Here is a 13,901-nt window from a genome sequence, read left to right as displayed (position 1 = left end):
TGTTGTGTGTTTGTTGGAGATTGTTGTGTATATATTTACACCATTATATATTTTTAGTTATAATTTTAGTGATAAATTTATCACTGAAAGCTAATTTATTCAATACGTTGTGGACGGTTGCTATGTTAAAATTTTGATATTAATGTAGTGATAAATTTATCACTGATTTTATTTGATATGTGGTTGTTGCTGTGATGAAATTTTAATATTAATATAGTGATAAATTTATCATTTTTGTCAATGTAAAGAGATAAATATGCAGGATGGTCAATTAATCATTTTTATCATTCTATGATCAATAATTAAATTAATTTGTGATTCAATCATCATTCAACAATCACTAACACTGTACAACCAAAACACTGATGAATTAATAGCAGAGAATTCAACAAATTTATTGATAAATTTATCAGTGATAATCAATAATAATCAATGATAAATTATAGTGATAAATTTATCACTGATGAATTTATTCAGGCCGGTTCTTTCAGTTTTTATACACAATATATCTAGTTATAAGGTTGAAGATTGTAGATCGGCGTTGAAATTGGCTAGATCTGAAGTCGCTAGTGAAGATCGATATCAAAGATAATAGATTAGTAATGGAGGAGGATTATGGTGGCCATGACGGTGTTGAAGATAGTAAATGGATAATGGAAGAGTGGCGGTGATGGCAACGAAGGAGGAGGATGGTAGTATGAGGCGAGCAACTGCAAGAGAAGAAGACGAGAATGGTGGTTGAGGCTCATGATGTTGACAATGACAGAGGAGGACGGTGGTTGAGGCTAGGGGTAAAATTGTAAAAATGACTTCATTAACTTGGGCTGGACCTAACAGGTAATAAGTTTCCTAAGAAAGATTGGCCCGTCACTCCCCCTTTATTATTTTATATGTGTATATGTGGTATGGAGGGCTTAGTAATTGTTTTATTTAGGCCTAATCCCCTCTCCTGTCCTATTAGGATTTATATATATTTATATATATGTGAATCAAAAGATTGTCAATCCCATTAAAAGACAACATAAAGATTAGGAGAAGAAAGGGAAGAGACACTGCTAGGGTTTTCCAATTGTGAAGACCATTGTTTAATATCTCATGGAAATGGTGAGAAATAAGGTACGTATTTAAATCTGTTTAAGTTGTTTAATTCAATCAGATTATTATGGTTTTTAGTTTCTAGTATATAGATTCTATAATTTTACATGTGGTATCAAAGCAGTTTTATATTAGAATTAAAACCATAACAGATTATCTCAATAAAATTATTTTATATAATGATAAAAAATAAATTAATATTTCTTTTACTGAATAATGCTTTTGTATCTCAAAATTGTGTTTTGGTAATTTTAACCAAACTTTTTCAATATAACAATGTACATACTAGAAAATACCACAAAGGACCCATATTCTTCATTTCAAAGGCATAGAAAAGATGCTGCTTGACGTCAGAGATAATAGAAGAGTCAGAGCCAGTGATGATCATATCATCCACATACAGTAATAAGGCAACAAATCCAGTAGTGATGTGAAGAAGAAATAAAACAGAGTCCTGAGCACAATGATGAAACCCAAGTGCAATAACAGCAGTCTGAAAGCAATTATACCAAGCACGAAAAGAATGCTTCAGACTATACAGAGCACGCCGAAGGAGACAAACCTGTCCAGAGGACTGGTGAAGGCCAGGGAAAGAACGCATGTAAACCTCCTCCGTGAGATGGCCATTAAGAAAAGTATTCTTAACATATATCTGATAAAGAGGCCAAGAATGAACAATAGCAACGAAAACTAAAGTACGGACAGTAGTCGTCTTGGCAATAGGTGCAAAGGTCTTCTCATAATCAATACCATACTCCTGTAAAAAACCTTTGGCAACCAAACGATCTTTGTAGCTGAGAGGGTGATTTATGATCTGGAGTTGGGCCGAGATATCGACCGAGCAGGTTGAAAGCCCAGCAGTGCATTGGGCCGAGATGATTGACTGTTCGCCCAGAGAAGGGTTACCAGAACTTGGGCCGGGCAGAGTTCGGGCTGTGTGTGCCACCCCGGACCGGACAGAAACTGCTCGGCAAGGCAGTGCTCGGTCGGACCAGGATGCTCGGTCCGAAAATGGCCGAAGCCAGATAGGCCGAGTGACCGGCGCCCGGGAAGGCGCGGACATCCGAGGAAGTTGTCTGACCGGCAGAAAGGCTGACCCCAGGAGGTACCTCGGGCTAGGCTTTGCCGAGATGCCGCCTAGCCCGGTCCTCCTCAGTCTTGGCCAGTGGAGGCACCTCGGGCTAGGCTTTGCCGAGATGCCGCCTAGCCCGGTCCTCCTCAGTCTTGGCCAGTGAAGTGCTAGGGTATGGAGCACGGCATGGCACAACAACGGATAGGGCAGCTCGGCTGCTGAGCTCCAGCTGTGATGACAGGCAGTTGAGGTTAGGTGATGAATGGCATGGTTTATGCTGACAGATGGGATAGCAGAGCCACGTGTCAGGAGATGACTGGGAGTGGATATGGGGCTCAGAAGGTATATAAGCATGTCTGCGCCCCCCATACGCAACACACGACCATCTTTGTAAGGGATTCTTACACTCAAACACTCTCTCCCTTCTCTCTATCCATCCTAAGGTGTGTGCTAACTTGATCGTCGGAGGGTTTTTCCGGCCACACACCGCCGGGTAGCTCACCGTTACTTGCTCGCAGGTGATCGGACATCGACGGACCTCGGAAGAAAGGAGTACGGGCTTGCCGGAATATTTGCTCCCCGTACAATTGGCGCCATCTGTGGGAAAAGAGTTTTCAGACAAAACCTTGTCTTCCAGGCTCGTCTGATCGCAGTCCATGGCGAACAACGACGAGTTTCCGTTATCCGCCATCGACGGAGCCACCCCGGAGTATACCCGAAGGAGAGAGGGACCTCCTGCCGTTCATCCAATGGCTAACTTGGGGACGCCCACTGGAGGACAGTCAGGAGACGTGCGGGATAAGCGCGGAAGGAGTCATGGTCATTCACGGAGTCCAGACGGTCACCGGCGGAGGAGAGACTCGCACGCTAGGCGACTGGAAAACAAATTGAGGGACCAAGACGCTGTCATCAGGCGGATGGCAGCGGAGATGGAGGATCTTAAGCGGCATGTCAAAGGGAAAGGTGTAGCTGGAGTGGGAGACCACAGTGAGCGCACCCCATCCCGCCGGTCAGGCGATCAGAGTCAGCGACGCACTCAGTCTATTTCCATCACCAGAAGTTACCAGGTTGGTGATTCCGACGTGCATGCAGAAAAGTCTAGCGCGCAAGACAGCACCTACAAACCCTCACGTCCGGCGACGACGTCGAGGTACTCATACTCCGCTTAGTCAGAGGATTTACGGGCGGTATTAAAGGAACGGGCCCGCCGCCGCGAAGCTCAGAGGATACCTGCTTTCCAGCAGTTATCCTATGGGGTTCACACCAGTGAGGAGGTCGGAATGCCTCCACCCCGCATAGTAGTTCCACTCTTCGAAGATATGGACTTGGCCAGGCTGAGTGCCACTCCTTTTTCCCTGGAAATTGAGACAACACCACTTCTGGCAGGCTTCCACCAACCTAAGTTCACACTCTATGACGGAAAAACCGACCCTTACATGCATGTGAGTCACTTCCGACAGGTTATGGCCGGACATAGGCGGAATGACGAACTTATGTGCCTAATCTTCCCGTCAAGTTTGGGCGAGCTGGGCTTAAAGTGGTTCGAGAGGTTGCCGGAAGGGAGCATACAAAGGTGGCATCAGTTGGCTGAGGCGTTTGTTACGCGCTTCAAAACCAACACAAAAACACCAAAGGAAGTCGATCACTTGCTAAGTGTCAAGATGGAACCGTGCGACACACTGAAGGCGTACAATTCAAGGTATTGGGAAACCTTCAACGAGATCTTAGACTGCCCGGTCAACCTTGTAATCACGCAGTATAAGCGCGGTCTCCCGGTCGGACATAGACTGCGGGACTCGCTTACCATGCACCAGCCAACCTCCATGGGCCAACTCATGCAGCGCATCAATGAGCACATCCGTGTGGAGGATGACGCGTCGGCTTCTACCGTGAAAGCCAGTCCGGTCGTAACAGACAAGAAGACAGCAGGCAAAGTGCACGCAGTTGGGCAAGAGTCCAGCCGCTCAAGTGACCGAGCAGAGGAACCAGACCGGGGTTCAAATCGTAAAAACCGGGGTAGAGGACGTCGGAATGACCGGGATGACTACCCCCGAGATGACGTTGAGGACGCAAACAGAAGAATGAAGGCGAGGACTGGCATAACCACGGTCTTCAAGATTCCAATCTATCGCATACTTAGTGAAATCCGAGACGAGGAGTATGTCTGGTTTCCTGCTAAGTTGGGCGATGGACAAAAGGGCTACAATCCGCGGTATCGTTGCACGTTCCACCGGGAGAGAGGCCACCGGACTGAGGATTGTTTGCCTTTGCGACAACACTTGGAAGAACTGGTTGCGGCCGGGCATCTGGACCTTTACATTGATGGCGGCGTGAAACCGAATCAGGCTCCGATCGGTCCCAGGGGACAGGATGACCGAGATGCACCACCACAAGGAGTTATTAATGTCATCCACGGCATCGTGGAACCGGAGCGTGTTTGCGAACTCCGGGGCATGATCAAGAAGGCAGAGCATATGAGGGAAGCTTTGTCGGTACAGCCTGCCATCAAAAGGGGGAAGATAGAAGAGAAAGACGTGATTAGTTTCACCTCAAGGGATTTAGAGCGTATCCAGACGCCGCACAACGATGCTCTTGTAGTAACACTACGCGTCAAAGAATTTGATGTTAGACGGATCTTGATCGATCAGGGAAGCTCGGTCGAGATCATGTATTATGATGCGTTCAAACAGCTTAAACTCCGTGAGACGGACTTGGCTCCGGCTACTTCGCCATTGGTTGGATTCAACTCGCAACCGGAGTGGCCTTTGGGAAAGATAATCCTGCCGGTCAAAGCGGGATCCGTGGTCAAGCAAGTTGAGTTTTGGGTGCTGCAAGTGCCTTCGACGTACAACCTTATCCTTGGAAGGGGATGGCTACACGCCATGCAAGCTGTGGCATCAACTTTTCACCAAGTAATGAGATTCCCCTCGGCTATGGGGGCAATCGAGGAGATTTGGGGCGATCAGGTCATGTCCAAACAGTGCTTCGTGGCGGTCAACGGAAGCCGGGCTGCCAAAGGATTCGTTCAAATGATTGAGGGACCGGAGGACCAGGGTGTCTTGGATGATGTAGGCACCAAGGCCGAAGATAAGGCTGTTGAGGAATTGGTTGAAGTTCGGATTGATACCGAGCAGCCGGACAAGTTCTTCTTGCTGGGCTCAAGTCTCACGGCCATAGAGAGGACCGAGATGATTGAGTTTTTGATGGCGAATATCGAAGTCTTTGCATGGTCGCCTTACGACATGCCTGGCCTCGACCCGAATTTTATCTGCCATCACCTCATTGTCTTCCCTGGAGCAAAGCCAGTCATCCAGCGAACAAGGAGATCGGCGTTGCATCACGCTGAGGTAGTTGCCGAGGAGGTCAAGAACCTGCTTGAGGCACGAGCAATCCAAGAAGTGCATTATCCCCGGTGGATCTCCAACACAGTAGTGGTGCCTAAGAAGAATGGGAAGTGGCGAGTTTGTGTCGACTACAAGACAGTCAACCGAGCTTGTCCCAAAGACAGCTTCCCTTTGCCGCGCATTGACCAGCTGGTGGACTTGACGGCTGGACATAATAGGCTCAGTTTCTTGGATGCGTACCGCGGCTATCACCAGATCGCCATGCATGGGCCTGACCTAGAGATCACCTCTTTCACGACTCCAAGGGGACTCTTCTGTTATCGAGTTATGCCCTTTGGTTTGAAAAACGTCGGGGCAACCTTTCAGAGGATGGTGACCAAAATGTTTGCTCCTTTGCTCGGCCGGACAATGGAGGCTTACATCGATGATATGGTGGTAAAGAGCCGACATGAGGCAAACCATTTGTCCGACTTAGCCGAGATGTTTGCCATTCTGAAGAAGCACAAGCTGCGCTTGAACGCCTCAAAGTGTGCCTTTGGCGTGGGATCCGGAAAATTTTTGGGATTCTTAGTCATGAACCGAGGCATCGAAGCAGACCCTACTCAGATCAGAGCCGTGCAAGAGTTGAAGCAGCCCAGCTCGGCTAAGGACGTGCAGCATCTGGCCGGGATGGCCGCCGCGCTTAATCGATTTATAAGCCGGTCGTCAGATCGTTGCCGCCCTTTCTTTCAAGCATTGAAGTCAAAGTTCTCATGGGATGACGAGTGTGACCGAGCTTTGGCCGAGCTCAAGGATTTTTTGTCTTCTCCGCCGCTGTTGGTTACACTAGAGCCGGGTGAGGAACTCTACCTTTACCTTGCCGTCTCCCAGCACGCAGTAAGTGCGGTGTTAGTCCGGGCTGAAGGAATCAAGCACCTCCCAATTTTTTATGTCAGCAAAACTTTGTTACCGGCAGAATCAAGGTACTTGCCATTGGAGAAGCTTGCCCTGGCCTTGATAATGGCTTCAAGAAAATTGGCGCACTATTTTCACGCCCATACCATCATCGTATTGACCGAGTTTCCCCTCAAGGCTTTGTTTGAACGTGCAGACTTTTCAGGCCGAATTCTAAAATGGGCGGTCGAGTTGGGACAGTTCGATGTGAAGTTCCAGCCGCACACCGCAATCAAAGCCCAAACCTTGGCAGATTTTGTCGCCGAGTTCTCACCTGGCACTCATCCGGTATGCCCGGTCGATATTGCCGAGGCAGATGATAAGATGCACGCAATGCCAACCGAGGAACAACCAGTTCAAGGAGGTAGCGCCGCGGAGTTAGCGCGCACCATCGAAGTTCCCTCAGCTTGCACGGTCATACCACCCGGTGATGCGATGACGGAGTTGTGTATCACCAACCCATCCACTCTGTCCGGTACCGCATCACCAAGGGGGGAAGAAATTGAACCACACCGCTCAGAACTTGATGATTCGCCTACGGACTTGGGTATTCCGAACCAACTTGCTGAGTCCGGTGCCGAATCATCAAGGGGGGAAGGAATGGCTCCACACAGCTCAGAACCTGCGGCCGGCTTCACACCGCAACCTGATGATTCGCCCACAGACTTGAGCATTACAGAACAACTTGCTAAGTCCGGTGTCGAATCACCAAGGGGCACTGAATTCGAACCGGTCAACACCGAACTCAACACCGCACAGTCGAGCAGTTGTGATCCCATTGCCCTTCGCAACTCTCAGGACCCATCTGACTGCTGGAAGCTTTTTGTGGGGGACATGTGGAAGCTTTTTGTTGATGGAGCGTCCAACCGCTATGGTGCCGGCCTAGGTATTGTTCTTATATCCCCGGATGGCCTAACCATTGAACATTCTATCACGCTTGGCTTCCCGGCGTCTAACAACGAGGCTGAGTATGAGGCACTTCTCGCCGGGCTCAAGAGCGCAATTCAAATGAAGGCTGCCGAGCTCCTTGTGTACAGTGATTCCCAGCTTGTGGTTAACCAAGTTTCTGGGATTTATGAAGCAAAGGATGACAGGATGGCGAAGTACCAAGCTCTGGTCAGGGAACACATCAAGCAGTTTGAGGCAATCAGAGTCCAACAGATTGGCCGGGAAGAAAATAGCCGAGCTGATGAACTAGCCGGCCTCACTTCCATGGTAGATAGTACGTCTCCAAACCCCCTGTTGATAGACTTTCTTCCGCAGCCGAGCATTGAAGACGCCGGGCAGACGGATGTACTCTGCGCCGGGCTAGGTCCTTCCTGGATGGACCCCTTGATCTTATTCCTCAGAGACCGGACTCTTCCAACGGACAAGAAAGCAGCACACAAAATCCGGGTGAAATCAGAGCGGTTTTGGCTCTCTCCATCGGGCGCGTTGTATAAGAAGTCCTTCACTGGGCCTTATTTAAAGTGCGTGCACCCGAACAGTGTGGAGGCCTTCTTGTACGAAATTCACGAGGGTATTTGTGGCAGCCACATAGGGGGCAGGTCCTTGGCCTACCGAGCTATTTCACAGGGATACTGGTGGCCGTGCATGCAGGCCGACGCACAAAAGTATGTCCGCAAGTGCGAAAAATGCCAGAAATTCGCCCATCAGATCCACCAGCCTGCCAGGGAACTTCTTCCCCTCACCAGTCCTTGGCCTTTCGCCATGTGGGGGCTAGATATAGTGGGACCACTGCCAACAGCACCGGGCAACCGGAAATTCTTCATCGCGGCCACATATTACTTCACAAAGTGGGTTGAAGCTGAGCCCTTGGCAACCATCAAAGAGAAAGACGTGAAGCGATTTGTCTGGCAGAACGTGGTCACGCGGTTTGGCGTCCCCAAGATTTTGATCTCTGACAACGGCACCCAGTTTGACGGTCGCCTATTCAGAGGATTTTGTGAAGATTTGAAGATAGAATTCTACAACTCCACCCCGGCTTACCCGCAGTCCAATGGTCAAGCCGAAGCATCGAACAAGACTATACTGGATGGGTTGAAGAAACGGCTGGAAAAGGCCAAGGGCAAATGGGCTGAGGAATTACCCAGCGTCCTTTGGGCATACCGAACAACCCCGCGACGTTCAATCGGGGAAACTCCATTTGCTTTGGCTTACGGCATGGAGGCGGTCATACCCTTGGAAATTGAAATGCCCACCCTCAGAACCGAGAGTTTTGAGCCCGAGCTAAATGCCGAGGCTATTGCCTTGGAGCTGGACCTAGCGGAAGAGCGCCGGGAGAAAGCCCTCATCCATGTGGCCGCCTACCAACAAGAGCTCTCCAAGAAGTATAACAAGACAGTGCACCCCAGACCGTTCAAAGTTGGAGATTGGGTTTTGAGGAAGATTATGGGCAACACCCTGGTGCCAGGAGAAGGCAAACTAGGGGCAAATTGGGAAGGACCCTACAAGATCACTAGTCTGGCGGGCAAGGGGGCTTACCACTTGGAGGATTTAGAGGGAAGAGCAATACCCCGGCCATGGAATGCGGCCAACTTGAAACTGTATTATTTTTAAGCTTCTGCTTTCTTTTCTTGTGCAAAGAAATTTTTTGGCTTGCACCACAGCATGTAATTCTTTTTGTCAATTTATAGAAGTAATTTTGCTTTAGCACTTGGATTGTTGTTTTAATGTTACGGACCGAGATGATGTACTCCGGTTGGAAGAGTCGGTGTCTTGTCCAACTTAGGATTCCCAACCGAGATGATGTACTCCGGTTGGAAGAGTTGGGGTCTTGTCCAACTTTGGATTCCCAACCGAGATGATGTACTCCGGTTGGAAGAGTTGGTGTCTTGTCCAACTTAGGATTCCCAACCGAGATGATGTACTCCGGTTGGAAGAGTTGGTGTCTTGTCCAACTTAGGATTCCCAACCGAGATGATGTACTCCGGTTGGAAGAGTTGGTGTCTTGTCCAACTTAGGATTCCCAACCGAGATGATGTACTCCGGTTGGAAGAGTTGGGGTCTTGTCCAACTTTGGATTCCCAACCGAGATAATGTACTCCGGTTGGAAGTGTTGATTTGTTCAACTTTGTTACAGCCGAGGTGGCTATTTCGGTTCATGAATTTGTCTTGTTCTGCTGAAGTGCTTCGACCGTGTTATGTATTCCGGTCGACAAAGTGTTCAAACTATGAGTTATACCGAGGTGTTTTGCTGAAGACAGAACTGATTACAACCGTGCAAACACTTGCAAAAATTAGAATTTTTCATTGATAAGAAATTCATTACAAAAGGTGGGGACAGGCCCGGTTACATCAAAAGAGTTGGAAGCAAAAATACAAAAATAAGGAAAAAGAAAACTAAACTAGGGGGGAGAGATTGGTGAACTCATCCTCGCCAGCATCAAGGTTGATGGTAGGACTGACTTCTTGGGCACCGGGCTCAGCACTGCCGGGCTGCTCTGGCACCTCGACCTCCTCTGCCCCTGAATCTGTGTCATCCTCTCCATCTTCAAGTCCCTCCTCGGCCTCCGCTTGCAGAGCGCTGAATACGTCGTTCGCGTAAGGCACAAGGTAGACCAGTAGCGAAGCTGGAGGAGGGTTGGCAAATACGTCGGTGTCGGAGCCTTGGCCGAGGTGTTCGCAGGCAGACTTCCAGCCTGCTTTGAAGTAGATGTCTTGCGTTGCAAAGACCTGCTTCTTGTAGCTCTCCTCGGCCTCGTTGAAGCCAGCGGTGTTTGCAGCCCGGCAAGCTTTCTTCTTCGACTTCTTTAGAGTGTCCACCTCGGCTTGGAGCTCATCTCGTTTTTTCTCGGCCGCATCCAGCTGGCCGAGCAGTCTGTTATTGTCGGAGTTGGCCATTTCAAGCGAAGACTTAGCCCGGCCGAGCTCGGCTTGAAGGCTTTCAACCTGGCTGGCTGTGTCGTTGGCTTTTTGCCTAAGCCGGTGGATGCGCTCCAAAACCAAGTGTTGTTTTTGAATGGCCTGCACAAAGAAGCAAAGTTGATCAGAAAGGGGACCGAGCAGAAAGGGAACCGAGCAAACACTTGTGAAATTTTTAAAAGGAACATCAACTTACCCTGGCCATAGACTTCACTGACGACTTGACCAACCGAGTGTCGGGGACGTGGTCGCTGCCGACCACGTCGCTCGGTAGTAGCAGAGCTTTTGACAGATCAAAGGCGAGCAGATGCTCTTTGTCACCCTTGATCGAAGCCGTCGCCGGGATGTCTTGGCCCCGGTGCTTCAAATGTGGGCGCCAGGCCGGCACTGGGGTAGGGGCGTCTGTTGGATGCTCGGTGGTAAGCTCGGTGACAAGCTCGGCGGACGGGTCTGCCCGAGCTCTTTTCCCGGCGCGCCGTGCAGAGGGTTCTCGGCTGGATTGCCCGGTGGATTGGGAGGCAAGGGCGACCACAGCGCTGCTGGATTGACCAGCAGCTAGCGACCGGGTTACAACGCTCGGCAGCTCGGCGGATGTGGCGGTGAGAAGATTCTTGATTCTACTGCGTTTGGCCATCTCTTGTTCCTCGGTCAGGCGGATGAGAGGAACGTCTGGAAGGGTAGGATCTGGAGGTGGCGAAGGAGCCCGGAGGAAGTCAGTTACTCTACTCCGGCGCGGAGCAGAATACCTGTATGTCGGTGTGTAGCCAACTAATTCGTTGCAATCTCGGCGGGGATACCGAAGCACGACCCGAATTGCTTCGACGTTGGGAAATTGATAGTTGGCTTGCAAGGCTTGGATTGCTGCAAAGGAAACAAGAAAACCGGTTAGTGACAAGGTAAAACGTTAAGCTAAACCGAGCAAGTTTGAATGACTTACAGGAAGAACCGAAGTCCTTGTTTATGAACCAGCCCGGCACCTCGGCTGTTTCGTAATTGCCCGACACCCAGAAAAAATCATCGTCGTGAAGATCTTTATCCGGGGTGCCGGTCACAATTTTTTCCTTGCCCGGTCTAATCTTCAAGTAATATGCTAGGCCGTCACCGGTGTGGCCCATTGTGTATTATCTTAATATCTCGGCTAGACCTAAGTGGGTGCCTAGCCGATTGTTCAGTTCGTGTACGCCGTTGATTATTCTATAGGTATTGGTTGACACTTGTGTGGGTGCCAGCCCGGTGCGACGAAGGAACTCGGTTATAAGAGGATTGAGCGGGAAACGGAGACCCCCTTCGACAATTGAGAGCACGGTGAAGGGGCATTGATCAAGTCTGCCCCAGGGTGTGGTCTCTTCTTCTGCCAGTTCAAGATGAACATCGGCCGGGATGCCGTAGTCCTCTCTGAAAGCAGCTAGTGCGGCCGGAGTATCCACTAGGAAGCGGAATTTCCCCATTGGTGGCCGGCCTAGTGTATCCCGGCTGAGAGGTTTGGCACTGGTTATTGGATGCTTCTCGGTCCTGAGAGCCTCAGGAATGACAGTGGTCCCCTTGGACTTTGCAGGAAAAGGATGGTAAGTGTTAGGTTTGGGCGGGGTCGCGCAAAAGGAGCTGGATTTTAGCTCGGTCATTAAGGGTGCCAAACCACCTCGGTTGTCTGCTCTATCTAAGGAGCCCGGTCGCCCAAGCAGACCAGATGTTAGCCCGGTTGAGCGACCAAGTCCTTTTGTTATCTCGGTTTGTGCCGGGGTTGCGACAAACATGTTGTTTGCCCGGTTTGATTGGTTTTTCGGATCAAAATAAGACCGAGAGCCCGGTTCGCCCCAGTTCTTCAGTGTTCTTCAGGAAGACGAAGAACACCAAGAACAGTAGGAGGTTTGAGACGTTTTCTATGGCCTACGCCCTAAGGACTACGTTTTTGTGCCCTAATGTGTGCAATATGAAGGAAAATAGCAACAAAATGAGGGTGGAATGACTTACCAATGAAGGACAGGGTCGTGTCCCTCGAACACGAAGAATGGCAGTCGAGTTTGAGGAGAAGGCTTGAGCTTCAGAATCGTTAGAAATGGAAGCAGCAGTAGGAAGAAATGAAATGATGGGGGTCGTGTATATGTAAGCATGAGACCGCCCAAATTCAAATTCTGACACAGACGGCGGGTGGGCTGCTCGATGACCAATGGCAGCCCGCCATGTGTCCCTATTTATGGCAACGTTAGGACTGAAGCGACGGGTTGAAGAGGCGAAGAGCCAGCCGAGCTACTTTTGGAGAAAAGATGTCAGCTGGGGAATATAACCAGGCAAGTTTGCAGACAATTATGTTAACTAGCCCGGACGAGGTTCGGCGTCTTGAAGACCGGAGAAATGTTATCTCGGTCGAAGTGAGTAATCCCAGTCACGCTTTCGCGGACGAAATTAAGGGGCAATTGAGAGGGTGATTTATGATCTGGAGTTGGGCCGAGATATCGACCGAGCAGGTTAAAAGCCCAGCAGTGCATTGGGCCGAGATGATCGACTGTTCGCCTAGAGAAGGGCTGCCAGAACTTGGGCCGGGCAGAGTTCGGGCTGTGTGTGCCACCCCGGACCGGATAGAAACTACTCGGCAAGGCAGTGCTCGGTCGGACCAGGATGCTCGGTCCGAAAATGGCCGAAGCCAGATAGGCCGAGTGACCGACGCCCGGGAAGGCGCGGACATCCGAGGAAGTTGTCTGACCGGCAGAAAGGCCGACCCCAGGAGGCACCTCGGGCTAGGCTTTGCCGAGATGCCGCCTAGCCTGGTCCTCCTCAGTCTTGGCCAGTGGAGGCACCTCGGGCTAGGCTTTGCCGAGATGCCGCCTAGCCCGGTCCTCCTCAGTCTTGGCCAGTGAAGTGCTAGGGTATGGAGCACGGCATAGCACAACAACGGATAGGGCAGCTCGGCTGCCGAGCTCCAGCTGTGATGACAGGCAGTTGAGGTTAGGTGATGAATGGCATGGTTTATGCTGACAGATGGGATAGCAGAGCCACGTGTCAGGAGATGACTGGGAGTGGATATGGGGCTCAGAAGGTATATAAGCATGTCTGCGCCCCCCATACGCAACACACAACCATCTCTGTAAGGGATTCTTACACTCAAACACTCTCTCCCTTCTCTCTATCCATCCTAAGGTGTGTGCTAACTTGATCGTCGGAGGGTTTTTCCGGCCACACACCGCCGGGTAGCTCACCGTTACTTGCTCGCAGGTGATCGGACATCGACGGACCTCGGAAGAAAGGAGTACGGGCTTGCCGAAATATTTGCTCCCCGTACAGTAGCGCTCAAGAGAACCATCAGAATGAGTCTTGACTTTGTAAACCCATTTGCAACCAACCAGATTCTTACAAGTAGGCAAAAGAACCAACTCCCAAGTACTAGCTTCTGTAGAGCAGACAACTCATCCTCTATAGCTTAAATCCAATGAAGATCCTGACAGGCCTCCTTGTAAGACTGAGGTTCTGAAAAAGAATAAATAGTAAACAAAAAAGTACGATAGGAAGTAGAAAGACATGTATTAGACCAACCCAACAGTTTTGGAGGATGACGCGCTCGAGTAGGATATCAGTGTGCATTCGGATCAGAGTCGTCA

The sequence above is a fragment of the Camellia sinensis genome, chromosome 7, assembly GCF_055761805.1.
Source record: "Camellia sinensis isolate YWXY chromosome 7, ASM5576180v1, whole genome shotgun sequence".
NCBI lineage: Eukaryota > Viridiplantae > Streptophyta > Magnoliopsida > Ericales > Theaceae > Camellia > Camellia sinensis.
Note: the sequence above shows the minus strand (reverse complement) of the source record.